Source organism: Lissotriton helveticus, chromosome 10 (genome assembly GCF_964261635.1).
Source record: "Lissotriton helveticus chromosome 10, aLisHel1.1, whole genome shotgun sequence".
NCBI lineage: Eukaryota > Metazoa > Chordata > Amphibia > Caudata > Salamandridae > Lissotriton > Lissotriton helveticus.
The window spans coordinates 88,031,514-88,049,149 of NC_136071.1; the positions used below are offsets into that span (position 1 = coordinate 88,031,514).

The following is a 17,636-nucleotide window of genomic DNA, read 5'->3' on the forward strand; positions in this document are numbered from 1 at the left end:
GGCCGGCTTCTATCCTTCTACTACTCACTTTAGGGTACTTTTTTTTCCCTCTTGGTTAAACATGCAATAAGAGTGCATTTGTTTTCTACTTCTCTCCCCATATATTCCCCAAAATGCTCCCCTGTGCACCCTGTTTCTCCCTTGTGTACTCTTCCCTATGCCTCCTTCGTGCGCCGTTTTATTCTCACCATCCTATGCTTCTACCCAACTCGCTGTGTGCCTCTCTTCCTCAGTGAATGCTTTTCACCTCCTAGACCTAACCGCTCCATGCTTTCGCTCCTCTGTTACCCACAAACCCCAGCAATCCATAAATAAAAGTGCTATTGTGCTTTAATTTTTTTTTTTTTAAATTATCGATCCAAGTGGCTTCTGCCATCTCTTGCACTAGTTAACAAAAATTGAAAGCAAATGGCGTCTGCGGCATTGTGCTGGCACACGCATGTGTTTGGACTCATGCATTTGCCAGTAGAACACGGCTGCATTAATGATGTCGAGTATCGCCAAAAGGCCCCAAGAGCGAAAACTACTGGCTTTGCCAATGCTTATTTAATTTTATTCTGAAAGCCAAGAGTTCAGGCATCACTGTGAGTTGTGGTGGGCGATGGTGGTGCGTTCCATCGAAGGGCACCTGAGGTGCGCAGAAACCACCCCTGGAGTGGTTCGATCCGAACCTTGCCACTCGGAGAGACCTAGTGTTTCCCGCCTTTGGCTTCTCCGAAGCGCCAGGGATGTACAGTCCTCTGGGAATAGTTTGGGCCTTTTCGATAAATCAGATAATTCCCAACCTAAACGTCATTTCACAGGAGCCAACCCAACTGGAGCAAAAAGTAGCAGGGAATAGTGTCCTGGTTTGTTTCATGGATGCATTTACACAGCAATATTTTGTTTTTTTTCCTTTACTGAAGAAAGGACGAAAGCCCCTGACTGTGCAGCTGTCCCTTCCCGCCATTTCTACCTTTCACCCTGAAGTTCTCCTATTTGTTTCCTTTTTTTGCTCAGTTTGGGGATGCCACTGATTCCAGGGGGGACGTCTACACTGAAAATCTAGGGTTCCCCGAGGATACACCTGGTGTGCCCTAGGACAGTGAAGAAAGGGATCATAACTAGTCTCCCCACCACCTCCCTCACAGCCATTTTGCTCAGTATTTTCTAGCGCCACTTAATAATTAACGGTTCTAAGCCACTATATTGCATAGAATATATCACATGGCAACAACACCACATCCACACATCTACCAATACTCTGTAAAGGTGAGAACATATTTACAATTCTTAATTCCACCTACATTTACCTCCCAGGGTAAGTATGGGTGGAGTTCAGAATAGTAAATATATACTTACTTTACAATGTAGTGGCGGGTTCATGTAGTGCTCACCTTGGCTGGGATAGTAGGCGCTAAACACATTCCAATTATTGTAGCTCGATATTAACCCCTCCCATGCTCATGACGAGCTGAGCTCGTCATGAGCCACGGTGGCCGTGTGCTCATGACGAGCTCGTCATAACGGTCAGAACGCTCGCACGTGGGGCTAATTCCCCTGCTGTGCGGAACGTTCTGAAGAAACGGGTGTGGCCGTGACGAGAACAGCTCGTCATGAGCACTGGGGCGCTGTGCACGCCCTCCCAGCACAGTGGGGGAATTAGCCCCGCAGGCAAGAGGTTAAGGACATTGATATATTGTCATAAAGCCCAAATACTTGGATCCAGGTTCTAAGTGCCTGATATATATGACTGATAGCTGGTGCACATAGATTTTTAAGACTTCATATACAACATATAGCCGAATATGTGCAATTATTCAGTTAGTTGGGCTACTGAGTGCCTTTACATCTTCCACAGTGCCTGCCCCACCCCTTCCACCCACACAGTTTGGGAGTTTGGGATCATGTCCTCCATTGTCACCATAGTGATCACAGTAAAGAGAGGATGGGTTGGGTAATTCTTTCTGATTTATTTTTTGCATGATTAATCACAATCACTGCACAAGGTGGGTGCATTTACTGGCACTGCGCCAGGGGCGTGTCCTCAGGGGAGCTATGTCACGGCCCCTTAGTAAATTTAATCTTAAGTTTGTAGTTGGACTTAGTGCCTACAAGTCGGGTTGTGACATTATCTGTGTGGAGCTTCACAGAAATCACAGGCTTCACTAAAAAGATGCTTGTCCCCTTCAACAACAGGGGTGTCAATTTCACCCCCCTGTTGACCACACCCGCAAAAATCCCTGGCTGAGAAACAAATGGTGCAAATAAGTCCCTGACGGCTCTGTAAGCTGCTTATATCTGGAAAGCGTTCACATTTAAAACAAAGCATTTAAATTGCATCAAGTTGTTTTCACTTGTTTATTTTTCGTTCAGATTTGGATCTGTGCACATAGACAAACAGGGCCCAAGTCACAAAGGTATTTCCTCTCATAGATCCATTACTGCTACAAATACCTCAATTTACACCTGCCAGGAATTCACCAAAGGATTCCTGGCTGGCATAAATAGTTTTGCTATTGCAGATTCCTCATTCAAAAATATGAAGACATCAATCCCTATCTCATGTTAAAAAAGGGGAACGTATTACTTCCGGTTTGGTGTAGGGGAAGGGCTTTCTCAATGGGGGAAAATATATATATTTTTTAAACAAATCTAGTTTGTACAGAGAGCTCCATCCGCCCTGTGCATAATTTTATGCTATGTACGAAGGGGCGAATAGTAGTAGTTAATTTGTAAAAACATAAGTGTGGGGCTCTAGTCAGGAGACAGCTTGCACCAGGCCATTTCTCCTGTTAGCACCGCCCAAAACAGAACCAACTACTAACCATCAAAGTGGGGAGAGGATGTGGCGTAATGGCCAGAGCCGCCAATTTTGGAGCTTCGGAACCAGGTTTGAGTCTCAGCATCAGCTCAACGTCCTGTGATTCGGGGCAAATCCCTTAATGTGAATGTGCACTGGCGAATAGGACCCTCTGGGAGACATCACATGAAATTCCCAGTAGTATGCCTGGAAACCTTTACCTGGTGCAACATTTTAGGTGCCATGATGGAAACATAAGTGAACTGCAAATAAAGAAAATCCACACTCATAGATAGGAGTACTTTTATGGCTGCAGACAGGCCCCACAATGCAGATTATGGGAAAGAGTGGTGTAGGCTGAAATATCAATGATCCCTTGCACAACAACAGCTCATTTGTTATAAAAACAACAACTTAGTGTGCTGTAAAAATGTACTGTGCATTGTGTAATCTAGTAATGTTGTAATACCACGGTGACAGCCCTCACCTTCATCCTATTTGTTTTGTGTAAAGCGATTTCAGTCAGAGCACATTCACAAAATAGTTTTCTATGTAAAGCATGCCACATTTTAACTGCTCCTGTTAACATACACATGTTCTCTAGAGCTCATGCAACATCAAATGGATACTATCAAATCAAATTACACTTGAGACAAAAAGAGAAATGTGCTCACACACACCATTGTGTGCAGCAGCTGGTTTAACCCACCAAGCTATCTTACAAACAGTGGAAACTGTGACTGGCAGGTTCTTCCCAGTCACTGGAGCAGATTTGCAAACTCCTCTCACTGGGACTGGAGCCTGCCACCAGAAGGTGGCGCCCTCCAGGGCTGTACCACTCTCACACTTTTTAGTTGGTTTACTGCAGGTGGTTGGTGGGCATTCCTTTTAGACTCAGCCTCCCTGCATTTCACTAAGGTACGCCCCTGGCAATGTGTAGGGCTCCCAGTGTATGTGGGGTACTTGTGAGCATTAAGGAATATTATGCTTTGAAAAGCAAATCCCCTGCTTTTCTTCATCTTTAGCCTTCTGGGTTGGAGGTTGTTTTTGTCTGGTGATTGTTTGGCACTTGGGGTTGGAGATCCTTACATGGCAACAGGAATTTTCTTTGTAAGTGGGTCTTACATGGTGTTTTCACAGGTACGCATGCTCTGCGTCACACTTCTCGGCACCGCTCACGCTAGCCACAGGTATCTTCACACCCCTGACACTGAGTGCAAATATTTCAACACTTAATGGCTAATGCAGAGGTCTCAGTGCACCGTGAACCCTCAATGCAGTCAGCTCCATACCTCTGATACTAACTGCTCTTGTCTACACACTGCCAGGGTTAACTGCAGACATTTCCGAGCATCTGCTGCCTACACCAATATTTCTACACCGTAAGACTGTGTACACATACTGCCACAAATGAATACCGAAATGGTAACAACGCCAAGCCTCCATTGCTAACGACACAGAGAAAAAACTTGTCTTGTCTTAAATACAAACACCTCAACACCTCTAGCGCAGGGGCGTAACACATGCCCCTGCAGCCCCCGCGGTGCGGGGGGGGGGGCCCTCACCCTCCAGGGGGCCCCATCAGCACTGCACTTCTGCTGGGGAGCTCTAGATTGGGTCCGGAGGGGGCCCCTTCATGTACCCTGCAGGGGGGGCCCCCTCAAGGTTCGTTACGCCACTGCTCTAGCGCTAAAGCCCTCACTTAAACAAGCACTGCAGCAAGTGCAATACGCATTTGCAATGCAATAGGTCTCGCATTTGCGAGGGTTTAAGCTATTAGCATTGTAAATGACAATGCCTTTTATTTATCTGTTTTGCTCAGTGCTTGAAATGGAAACATAGAAGTGCAGGTACTCTGTACCAGAGTACCTTCTTGTTTCTGAGAAGTGCCGATAGTCCCCAATTAAAAGTATTGCATTTCTCTTGAGAAGTGCCGGTACATGCTGTCTCAAAATAAAAAAGTGCAGGTACTCCGTGGCGAACAGTACCGGCCCATTTAAATCACAGTTTTTGCTAATTAACACATATATAAAAGGCATTGTCATTTACAATGCCAATAGCCCAAACTCTTGTCAATGCGAGACCGATTCAAAGAAGCTGCCATTGTCCCGTTCTGCTCGGAAAGTTAAAGCATGCATGGCGCACTGAATGTTGCAGGAAAGCATCACACGCCTGCAGTAGGAGAAACTCAAAGAAAATAGTGCTTACAGACTAAAAACGACGTACCATGTAACAACCGAAGTAAAAGGGCCAGTCCTCATGGGAGGTTACAAATGAAGACACGGCGGTACTAAGGAGGGACTAACAAGCCTATTAACGAATCAAAAGCCAACATTTACAAAGGGCAAGGACACAAGCCAATGACAAATATGGGCAGAGGTTGGGCGGGGCTTCAATTCCATACTCCAATACAGCATGCCGCAGAGCAGTGCATGCACTGCCCAGGCTCAACCTAAAAAGGGGGCACTGGTGGTTTCTGTGCACATTTTTTACAAGTGCCCACTGGAAGTTTGGGACCATTTGCATTCAGTCTTGTTTAGCAATACTTAGTGTTACAACTACGGAAAGCGAGGCAGGTCCATCCTGAATTCAAAGATGGAGGGAGGGGTTCTGGGTGGAGATGTTGGGAGAGTGGATGGGGAAGGTCCTCCTGCTGGGTTTCTTCTGTTTGCAGTTTTTGACGTCTAGTCTAGTGTGGCGCTGTCCATCTGATAGGGACAGGTCCTTAGGCAGGCAGGCAGGCAGGGGTGGGGTTTCTGGAACTGTGCATGCCATGCAGTGGATGTATGACGTTTCAACGCATGCTTTTACAACGCATGCCTTTACGACGCAAGTTTTACAACGCAAGTCGTTACAACGACTTGCGTTGGGGGGCACTCGATAGTGAATAGTTTAATTTACTATTCCAACTCCAGTCCCCGTGGATAGTAGGGAAGGTGTTGGATAGTAAATTAAAACTATTCCCTATCCTAGAGCGCCCCCCAGCGCAAGTCGTTGTAAAAGTTGCGTTGTAATGGTTGCGTTGTAAAGGTACTTCGTTGTAAAAGTTGCGTTGTAAACGCTGTTCCCCCATGCAGTCGGTCTTGAAGGTGATGTGGCTTTAAAGAGAGAGCTGGGTCATTCCTTTGGCGAGGACAGCTGCAGCTTGGGTGATATCTTTCAGGGGAGCCAGTGTGATGCTGGGGGGCCTTGGATCAGGCCATGCATGAAGACATTACCTCCAACTAGATAGAAGAGGTCTCTTGTGTGCACCTGAAGTCTGTTGCCGCAGCAAAATAAACCAGTTTTACTTCCTTGAAGAGGGGGAGCTGCTGCTGTGGTGTCTCGGCTGCCCTGGTGGTGTGTGCTTGGAATGAAAGGTTGGTGCTGAATGTCAGTCCGCAACCAAAAGGAGACCAGCTAACGTGCACTGCTTTCTTTTGGAAATTTAGAGCCTTCTGAGCTAGAAGCTAGAAACAGCCACCTTCTTGAATGCTGCAAGCCATGCAACAGACGACAGATTATGCAGCAAGTGTGGGAAACACATAATTATGCTGAAAATGCTTCGCCACAGAATCACATAATTCCTGTGAACCTGTTCACTTTCAAGCATTAATCTTAAATAAACCTTACGATTCGCCAAAAACCATAATGACGACCAAAATAAACAATTACATCACTAAAAAGAAAAGTGAACAATGGTTCAAGGGGCGTGGCATGCTTAACAAACTTAGGCTGGACTACCTCTTATTGCAGAAAACAAATTATGAAGTAACTAAGCTGCCAAGATAGCTTAGTATGTTGAGCACCTGCAGTTAATGACCGTGGGTAACCTGAAAATCATAAGTTTAAATACAGTGGGTTCTCAGTGCTTCATCTTACTGGGGTCAATTGAACGAGAACCATTGTGTTGGGTAGGCTTGAGTTGAATGTGATGTGCTGGTGTGATAACTTGCTCCTCATTTTGTATGGAAGGTGTAGGGGTGATCTTAGTTGGGACCAGGAAACACCTGTGAGGAGTATGGAAGGTATAAGGGTGACCTAAGTTGGGACCGGGGACCTCCTGTGAGGAGTAGCAGCCTGTTTTGCCCTTTCCAACCCAGAAAAGGAGGCTGGTAGCATTGAGGCGCCCCCTGCAGGCTGGAAGTGGATAATACATTAGGGGATGTGCTCTCTACCTGGAATAAACCACCTGTTATTGTGAGCATTTATTTGTTTGCCCCTGAGACATCAGACCCAAAATCAAGGGGGAGCAACATAGTGCTGTGAAGTTTACCGTTTTCATAATGAGCTATACATGTTTTCCTAATGTGCGCAACAGGGACTGCTCTAAAGGACCTTCAGAGAGTCCCCATCGTATACAAAGACCTGCGGTCACTCATCTTGTGTGAGGAGTGGGAAGCTAGATAAATGAACTTCCACAGTTCTAGACACGAGAGTTCAGCTCACTGAGCTACTGTTCCATCCATACTCCTGACTCTGCAGGTGAGGAAACGTAGAGCTTGTTTACGCAACAGGAACACATCCTTCCCCAGACAGGACCAGCCCGTGTGTCCCCAGGATTGCACTGCTGGGCAGAGCGCCTTGAAGTGGCCATGAAGTGCTATGAGATGGGAAAAATGGTAGAGAAAGATTGTAGGTGACTCTTTCACCCTGGCTTTATTTAGTTCCCAACCAATGAATGCATATTTCTGGCACGACACAGGTTTGAGATGCAGGGCTGGCCTTAGCGCTGGCGGCACCTGGTGCGACAATCATTTTTTGCGCTCCACACAACATGACTGCCTCCTCAGATTCTCTCACTACCACCGGGAAAAAGTGCCTCTCATCTCTCCAATCACAAGTTATTGCTAAACACAGCGCCCCTCCATAGGTCAGCGCCCAGTGCGGCTGCACCAGTCGCACTGCCTTGTTGAGATCGGTGAGGCAACCAATTATTAGGGAGAGCCGAGTCAGAGCCGAGCCGAAGGTCAGGCTGGGCTCTAAGAGCAGATGTACAAGGCGAGCCCCAAAAATGTATAGCACGTATACTGTGCAACCAACACCGTATAAAATATGATAAAGAGACTTCAAAATTCAAGCACGTGCCTTTCTGTAACACACAGATGCGTTTCAACTTACTACATCAGAATATATCACTGCATTGAGAGGCATTTGATAAAAGAGACCGCTTTTAAACATAACCTTAAACATAGTCAGGTCCCCCTCTCCCGCCGTGTTATTTGTGAATTAAGAGGCAAGTCAGTTGTCGTGTGAACCCTGTATGTGGTCTAGATTCTTACATGGAGATTCAATATAGTCTATTTAAATCAGACAGAAGAGAGGTTTGTAAAGCACACCCTGAAATCACATTGGGCCATATGTATGAAACTTACATTTTGCGATTCTCAAATAGCGATTTTTTGAGAATCGCTATTTGAGAATCGCAAAATGCTATGTATGTAGGATTTGCAAATAATTTTGCGAATCCTACATATTCCTTAATTGCAAATCTCAAATTGCGATTCGCAATTAAGGAATACCTCCCCATTCATGAATGGGTAGACATTCTCAATTTGCGATTAGCAATTAGCGAATCGCAAATTGAGAATGCAATTTCAAGGGTGCCAGGGTGTCAAAAGGACACCCTGTTGCACCCCTGAAATAAGCATGGGTGCACAAGTGACGCACATACATTCCCTAAGGGCATGTATGTGCTTCACATTGCACTTTGAAAAATGCAAAAAAGTGCATTTTTCAAAGAAATCGCAAATTACCACTAACTTGAAGTTGGTCGTAATTTGCGATTCCTTAAGGCCAAATTGCACTTTTATGGCGCTTCTTACATTGCATTCAAGAAATCTCAAAATTTGCGATTCCTTAAATGCAATCGCAAAATAAGGAATCGCAAATTTTGCGATTCCTTATTTTGAACTCAGATTTGCCTCATACATACCACAAAGCAAAATTGCAATTTCAGCATTTGCGAGCACAATTTTGCTTGATACATAAGGCACCTTATTTCTAAAGTGCTCTCGTATGCGACAAGGAAAATGAAGGCCAGTGAAATAAAATATCTGCCCAGGATCACAAAGTTTGTTAAAGCGGTGAACCTGGGAACATTCCTAGATTTTCTGATTTCACAATGTGCCATTCCGCCCCTGTTTTCCCATCAAAGTCCAATGCTTCTTCTTAACTCTTGGTGATGGAGGGTAGAGCGTGGGTGGCAGGCAGAAGCCACATGAACGCTCAGCTCGTTTTGGGGTCCAAGGGGACCCCGAGCAGATCCAGGGCAGGCACCCGGCTCGAGCTTTCAGAGGCTCGCCCTCCTCTAACCCAGGAGTGGGCCCAGAAGCTGCGTTTTAGTAGACCTGGGCGAAATATGAATTACCCCAGACTAACAGGTGTAATTTTGTAAATTTTGCATGCTGAAACGTACGTGTAATTACACAATTACACCACATTGCATTATTTCGGGTAAAAATGTTAATGCCAGATGTACTATTTGGGTAATTTTTGAACGCAAGTGTCATTTGTTGTCAAGTTTATTTCGGGCACTTGCCCATAAAACGCATTTAGCAACATAAAGAAACATTACATGGGTGAAACGATTTTTACAATAAAAATTGTTTCCCTAAAAATATGCAATAACAGAACATAAGTTCCAGGAATCAAATAGTGATAAAATAGAATTAAAAGCATAAATATAGCAGCAGTAGTATTTTAGTAAAAGCAATTGTACAGTTTTCAAGACATTGCACCCATCACTATTATGGTGGTGTATAACAACCAAGACGCGGTGCATACAATAATGCATACATTATTTAAAACAGTGCTTCCAGCTTTTTCCTAAGAAAACATACTGCATATAAGTTTTGCTAATTCCAAAGACCGAAACCTGGCTTGTGTCAGACAGCAAGATGCGATAGGGCTCCCGGTAATGTCTCACCCCAATCAAAATGCAGAAGGCTCAAGGTTTGAGCCAGCTCCGCCTAGCCCTCTCTTACTTGGGGCAAAACACGTGTCCAACATCCTCACTTACTTGGTTACAGAATACACATGCCGCTGAGCTCGGTTGGTTAGATTTCCAGATGTTTATAAATTCACTGACTAATAGTGTGCCCAGCCTAAATTTTATGAAAAGGGTGCGAGCTATGGGTGCTTGAATGCGGTCTGGGAATATTTATTTTGCAGGGGTGGGTTTCAGGCTAAACATTCTTCCACCAAACCCCCGGTTTTGGCCTTCCAGTGGAGGTCAATAACATTTCTATTCCAGTAGGCAGCTTTAACTCTACCCTTGTTGCCAACACCAATTGTGAATGGATTACTCCAATACCCACCCATATCTTTGTCATTGAGATGGAATTTAACAAACTTAAACCAGGGGAGCAGTTGCCCTTTACTCAGGCTCAAAACTTCGTCCACTGCCAGCCTGTAATGATGAAGCTCTGGACTGGAACCAATATAATGGGGTTTCAGCAGCGCCAAGTCACCCACCCTTTTGAGACCAGTGTCACGGAATAGTGGAAACATACGGGTACCCTGTAGTAGGATAAATAGGGATCTCGAGAAGTTATTTTCTTTTGTGATCAGGCCCTTCGATATTTGTAATATCGCCAAACTACTGCCCCATACAGCGCAGTGGCCTGGGGTTTTGCCCTATACACCTCTATGGCAGGGGATGCAGGTTTGGGAGAGGTAGCCTTGAAACCTCTTAGCAACTGGAGAGGCAGAAGGTAGCAACACCAATTCACTTTTCTCAATGTGTGATTTCCAGATTTTGCTCGTCAATTCTGATCCCCAAATAATCAACTTTTTCTACTATTTGCAGTGGCTCCCCCTTCATTAAGAAATTTCCTCTACCAGGCTTTTGTGCGGGTTAAAAACCATGATCTTAGTTTTTGTGGTTTTCACCTCCAAGCCACGGGTGTCACAAAACTCAGTGAATTTATTAAGGAGGTTTTGGGGCCCAGATGGAGTTTATACTGCGAAAAGCAGTGCGGGGATGAAACAACCAGCTAGCCTTGAGGAATCATGAGCACAATGTGGAGAAGTGTGGCTCAATGGTTAGAGCGGCAGACCCTGATGCAGAGGTCTGGCCCGGACCAGGGTTCAATTCCCGCCTCGGCGGGTCTTGGGCTCAATTTCCCCGGACCTGACAATTCTCGCCTCAGTGCCTATTCTAAGCATGGGTCCCACTCTGCAACTCTGGGCAATAGCTTGCTTAATATCCACAACGGCCCCAGCAGCGCTAGGATGCCTGGCTTCACCTTGGGGGTGGCCCAGGAGTGGGCACTTCACAGGGAAAGGCCAGGAAGGGTTCCACAGCGGTATGTTTACGGCGCCTTGAGACCTCTTCGGAGGTGATACGTGCTATATAAGCACTACATTTACATTTTTTACTATCAGCTAGAAATTCAACCACATCATTAATACACAATGTGAAGGTGTTGGCAAGAGTACGCACCCTTGTTGCACCCCTCGCTGCACCGGGATATGATCAGTTAGGTTTCCACCCGACCCCCACCTAACTTGTGCAGTGGTGTTGTAATCTACTGAGTGTTTCTCGAAGGATGCGGTCTATGCCCATGGCAGCTAGAGTGGACCAGAGGTGCTGGCGAGGGACAAGTCAAAATTTGCCCTAAGGTCCACAAAGGTATAAGTGGTCCCTTGAGAGCCCAAGATATTTTGCCAGAATGAGATCAAAACAGAAGATTTGATCTTATTGTGCTCACTTTGGGGCGACACCCAGGATAGAGGCTTCGTCGATCCCGTCCAGTAATCTGGCTAGGCTCTGATAACAGAAAACCTTCTGTTGGTTATCTATAAGGCTGATGGACCAATAGTTGTTTGGAATTCATCTATGTAAGTTTTTATCGACTAAGATAATTTCAGCATTTTATCAAGATTCTGGGTCTGACCCTCCTCCCAACATTTCATTTGAAAGACTGTTTATGTAAGGTCCCCAAACACGGGGTTCAGAACAAAATTAATCGCTGGGAACTCTATTGAGGTCCGGAGCCTTCCCCGGAGGCATTGCCTGAATAGCTCAAAGGGTTTCTTGGAGGGTAAAGCAAGATGAGGTAGCTACATTAGCATTCTCCAGGTCTGGTAGTGCTGTTTTTGGGACATTTGACTAGGTTGACCATACATTGCGGAAAAATGGTCGACCCACTGTTGTGATTGTATAGTTAATTCTACAAGGCTGTTAGATCAGGGGCAACCATGTGAGAAAATATGCTAGAATGTCTGAGAATCATTCTTGTTGATGCTTCTACTAGAGCTAGCAAATTAAATTCTGTTAGACCTGACAGCCTAAGAGTGGTCTTCCGCAACTTTCTGCCCTCCTCCCTTCATTTTTTTGTATTTGTTTTTTCAGGCTTTCTGATAAGGGGTGATACCCTGAAACTGGTCCTAGGATGCTTGTTTTCGGTCCAGGAAGGACCTGTCCTGGCTGGTCTGTTCCCATTGGCAACAGGGTCAAGACTGATTTGCATACGGCTGGGTTTAAACCGGAATGCCATGGTGGGCATAAAAAACGATGAATGTAGGCATAGCTCTCTGTACTGGGGGTGAATGTTTGACATTGTACATCATTCCGTTGATCAATTGTTCTTTTTGTATTAAGTGGCCTGCAGCACTGATTGTGCCCCCAACATATGTAGTTGCTTAATCATGTCTCAGGCCTGCAGTGCCTGTGTGTGTTCAGGTTACTGCCACTTCGACTTGGCATTTAAAATGAGTTGCCAAGCCTTAAACTTACCTTTTATTACATATAAGTCACCCCTAAGGAGGCCCTTGGTAACCAGAAAAGGCAGGTCGCTATGCAAGTAAAAGGCAGGGCATGTACTTCTGTGTTTTACATGTCCTGGTAGTGACAAACAGCTACATTTGTTTTTCACTGCTGTGAGGCCTACTACTCTCATAAGCTAGAATTGGGAATTCCTTAAATTACGGTTAAACTGTCATTTCTGATCAGAAAGGATTCGTTTATTCGTGTTTCCTATCTTTGGAATGGTAATGAAAAATCCTCTTTACTGGTAAGGTCCGATGTAACATTAATATTTTAGAAATGCCACTTTTCGAAAGTGGACATTTCTCTGCTTGTACTGCTCTGTGTGCAATACAGCCTGCCTCTAATACATGTCTTGGCTAGGTGACTGATCCCTTTGTGCATTCCTTCTAGACCGCCACAGACACAGGAAAGGTCTGGGTGTGATTTGGCACCCATCTGCATTCAGATAGGTCTGCCTGGGCAGATGGGAGGAAGTGGTTCACCCTTACCCTTCAAAGGGTAGTGGCCTGACCCCATACAAAGGACTGATAACTCCCCACTGGTAGACTCGAGGGAGAGCGGGGATTGAAATGTATACTGGTGCACTTCAAAACCACTCTTTGAAGTTTCCCTCGCATCAAAGGGCTATTTGGGTATGAGTGCCGGGTCTCTGGCCCCATCAAATCAGACACTTCATGACCTCCACCAAATCTCTGCAAGAAAAACTGTGATGCAGCGCAAAGGACTCAACTGGTTTGTTTTTCTGGAAAGACTGCATTTCTGCTTGTTTCCCTGTGGCCTGCTGTTCTCTGACTCTGCTGGAAGGAGAGCTGGACTCTGCCTTACCTCCACAGTAATCTCCAGGGGCTTGTTAGCTTGCCTCCTGTTTCTGAAGTTTCAGGGACACAAAAGACTTCCTGCAGTTCTGTAGCTGAGTTTCTGCCAAATCCGACACCAAGCAGCACGAAGCCTCGCAAAGCCTCACTGCACAGCCTCGCGAAACCAAGGCCGGCTAACGCAAAGCCTCACCGTGCAGACTTCGCCCAAGGATCCAAGATACTCTGCTAAGCGGGCCCAAGTGGGACCCTGTAGCCGGCCCGCACTCCATTGTGGTTGGCCTGAACTTTGCATTTTGCACCAGTACCACATGACCTGGAGTAACCTTTTAGCACTACCTGCTTCTAAGATCTTTATTGCATTTATTTCTTCAACATTGAATAACTCAACTTTTACTTGATGGATTTTCACGTTTTGGACTTCTTTTACTCAGATAAAAAAAACTTTTTCTAAACGGTTGTGGAGTCTTTTGAGGTGTATTTACTATGTTGTTGAATGAGTTACTACGCAAATACATTACACATTGCCGTCTAAGTTAAGCCTGCCTGCTCTGTGCCAAGCTACCAGGGGGAGTACAGAATAATTTAGGATCATGTTGTGATCTACCCTGGCTACAATTGCGGTCCCTACTTGGACAGGGAGCATACCTCTACTAACTAGAGACATGATTTCTAACAGAGTCTACCCAGCTCTGTTTGGTGTTTGTAATTATCCATTTATAGTTTGTACGGGTAACAAGTATTTCCTTGTGGACTCCCTCTTTGACAGATTCAAAGAGCCAGCCCTTTGCCTTGCAACATTCCTTGGTGTACCATGTAGGTGACTGTGAGAAAAGGGCTTTATTACTGTTTTGGGCACTAGTGCAGCATAGCTTCAGGGCAGCAAATAGGGCAAGGTGATAATCTGGAAAATATCATAGGGGTATTTATTAAGTGGTTTAAGAGTGTCATTAAAATCATCACAAATACCAGTTAGAGTTCACATATCCAGGCACCGTTTGGACCACTTGATTGATTTCCTGTTATTGCCCAAGTTTACAATTGTTTCTGATTTATCACCCATTGCCGCAGAATTCTTCAAAAAGTGGCCATCCAGTGAGAGCCTCAGTGCGTTGTGGTCACGACTGGTCCATGTGAGGATTTCAAAATCCTCTGCCATATGCCATAATTTGATGTCCAGGAAGACATAGTCGATCTACTTTGTGTAGGGCTACGGGCAAATGTTTGAGCATGCTCTATATCGGATAAGAACCTCTCATTGCATGCATGCCATAATACAAGGTTAGATACAAAAGCTGGGCAGCTACTACTGGCCATGATAACAAGGGATTGCTCTCTGATAGGGGTAGACCTCCAGCTTCATCTTTTAGACCACAAACAGAAGCTAAACCATCCAGCGGCTCGAAGGTGGTATTGAAATCACTGGCAATTGGTTGTATGATGTAACAACGCGTGTTATTACAACGCGTGCTGTTACATCGCAGTCGTTACAACGACTGCATGTTACCACGCTATGCCTTTACAACGCAAGTCTTTACATCGACTTGCTCTAGGTGGCGTGCTGACATTAGAAAAGTGTAATTTACTATTCCAACTCCAGTCCACTTATCAGTAGGGAAGGTGTTGGGATAGTAAACTACACCATTTTTAATGTTAGCACGCCATCTAGCGCAAGTCGATGTAAAGACTTGCGTTGTAATGGCATAGCGTTGTTACATGCAGTCGTTGTAACGACCGCGATGTAACAGCATTGCGGTGTACTGACCACGTTGTTGAGGATGTTTCCCCTGGCAATTATAAACGGAGCGCTATCAACTCTCTTAGCAAGGTTTTGAGTAAGTAAATGTAGTGTGAGGGATTCTTTATAGAGTGGTACAGAATGATTGTAGACATTAAACAAATTTAGCAAGTCAGGGTCATCTTCAGGACCAGGTTACTGTTGTGTTGGTGCTGATGTGGGAGAAGACCTGCGAAGAATCGATCACTTATTATGGGCACGAGGCCCAGGGGAAATGATGTACTCCAGCCGGAGTGCATCAGGGATATGGGCCACAAGAATCCAGGGGTTGAGAATTAACCATGGTCAATGTTCAAGAAAGTGTTGGAGGATCGGTGACAACACACGGGCGTCCTGTGTGTGAGGGAGCTGGCAGCCAGGGGTCAGTGGCATGAGTGAACGTCCGGGGGCTGAAGTTGGGTCGGTGTGGCGGCAGTTCAGGGCAGAATTGCGGTAGCTGCCGGCATCAGTGGTGAAGCGTCCGGGGGCTGGAGGTTCAGTCGGGAAAAGAAATGGCTGGTGTGCAAGGTTCAGGAAGGATCCTCTGGGAGTTGGCCACCAGGATCAGCATGAGTCCCTCTCTCACCCAGGACTCCCAGTCCTGTGTGTGAGAAGGAGCACAAACACAACGGTAACCTGGTCCTGAAGATGACCCTGACTTGCTTAGGGTCGAAACGCCATGGACTTCCCAGGGCAACTTTAGGCGCTATTCTGTGGTTCACAAATTGTTAAATCCTGTGCAACTCCTGTAAATAAATATTTGTGAACCTAAAGTACTTTGTGAATGTTATCACTATCGTTTACCCTGCGCCGATCACCGCTGTCTCACTTGTGCCGTCCACCCTGTGTGTCACGAGCACTTATATGCACAAAGTGTTTTTAGGTTACACCCACATTCAGTGTAAACAGTGCTGATACTACTGTGTTCCTACACTTGCTCTGAATACATAGTGCCTCTGGATTAACAGGCTGAGAATTCACACAGCCCAGCAAGTTCTCAGGTAACCCAAGGTTTGAGGTGCATATCTTCTAGACAACTTAGCTATAGTCCTGACATTGCAGGGTTATGCATCAAGTGATACAGACCTTACAGGTGCTGGAACTAGACAGCAGAGTAACCTTCAGACTACAGATGGTTTACAGGTTAAACTTTCGCACAGCAGAGCATGGACTCAGCTCACCCGTGACATACAAGTGCATGCTTCAGGCAGCAGAGTTCTCATTGGTGAAACAGAAAGTACAACATCTGGCCCTTTGAGTAGCAAAGCGATCTCTCAAGTTACACAGATCTGACAATTAGCGACAAACAGTTCGCACCCCCACTGGTACATGGATTCCTAAACATAAGGCTCGTCAGAGTCGCAAGGGGCGTGGACGCGTCACCGGAAGCTGAGCTCTCCTGCTCGCACCTCCCTCTTCTGTCTGTCCACTCTGCACTATGCGTGTGCACGGAAGCACGTTGCGCCAAATCTCCACTATTCCTGACTACACAGGCGCGGTGCGTCCATTGGGGCGTAGGGGCGTAGCCCCACTAAGCCCCATGGACCCACCGCGTCGTCACGAAAATTCAAATACAACAATCTTGCTCGCTACCTGCCGCCCGCCCGGGAATCCGGGAGACACCCGACTTTTCCGTGGGGGGGATGGGCCTGCTGCATCTGCGCAAGTTGATTTATGGGCAGAATCATGTTCGCGCATGCGCAGATTGATTCCCTGTGCATTTCCCCTTAGAGAGAGGACCTGGGGGCGGGCCACAGCCCCCGGGGTTACACAGGGGGACTGGGCGAGGAGTCATGGTGCCCCCCCAGCCAATCCTGACGGTTAGCGCGGCCGACTTTGGTGCTGGGAAACCAGGTCCGAGCCTCTTATTGTAAATAATCGTGAAATGGGAGGGGAATGTATAGATTTGTGTCAGAAGAATTGGCACATATTTAAACTCGAAGTCTTATTGTTTCATCGTGAAAAGTAGCATTCAATGGGATTAAAAATGTGGTCTGCAGTGAACTGCTTCAGAGAGCAAAGCAAGAAAAGAAGTTCAGGTGGAAATCAGACGTATGAATTGAGGCCGGTTATCACTGTCACGCTGTAGTCGGAAGGATGTTCACACTCTTGTCAAAGCCATTTTATTCATTCACCTTGTTACTCTTATTGGACTTTATAAGCAGGAGTCTGCCCGATTTACCAAGACAAATAGGGCTCAGTTTGAGCAAAGATTTACGCTTCAATAAATCACGGAACTTAAAATAAAACAGAAAAAGAATGTGGGTTTCTGAGGAAATAGTAGCATTTACGTCACCCATCTGTATGCGTGTAACTACACGCATACAGATGGGTGGATGCATGAATGAATGATGGATGCAGGATGGATGAATGGATGGGTGAATGGATGCAGGAAAGAATGCAGGATGGATGGGTGGATGGATGGATGATGGATGCAGGATGGGTGGATGCATGAATGAATGGTGGATGATGGATGGATGGATGGATGGGTGGATGCATGAATGATGG

The 17,636-nt window shown here is 45.8% G+C and overlaps 1 protein-coding gene across 2 annotated transcripts in view; it reads right to left on the reverse strand.

Annotated features, from left to right (window-relative positions):
• The window catches only part of PRKCB (protein kinase C beta), a 1,135,405-nt gene that overhangs the window by 222,062 nt on the left and 895,707 nt on the right, over nt 1–17,636 (reverse strand). The window lies entirely within an intron of this gene.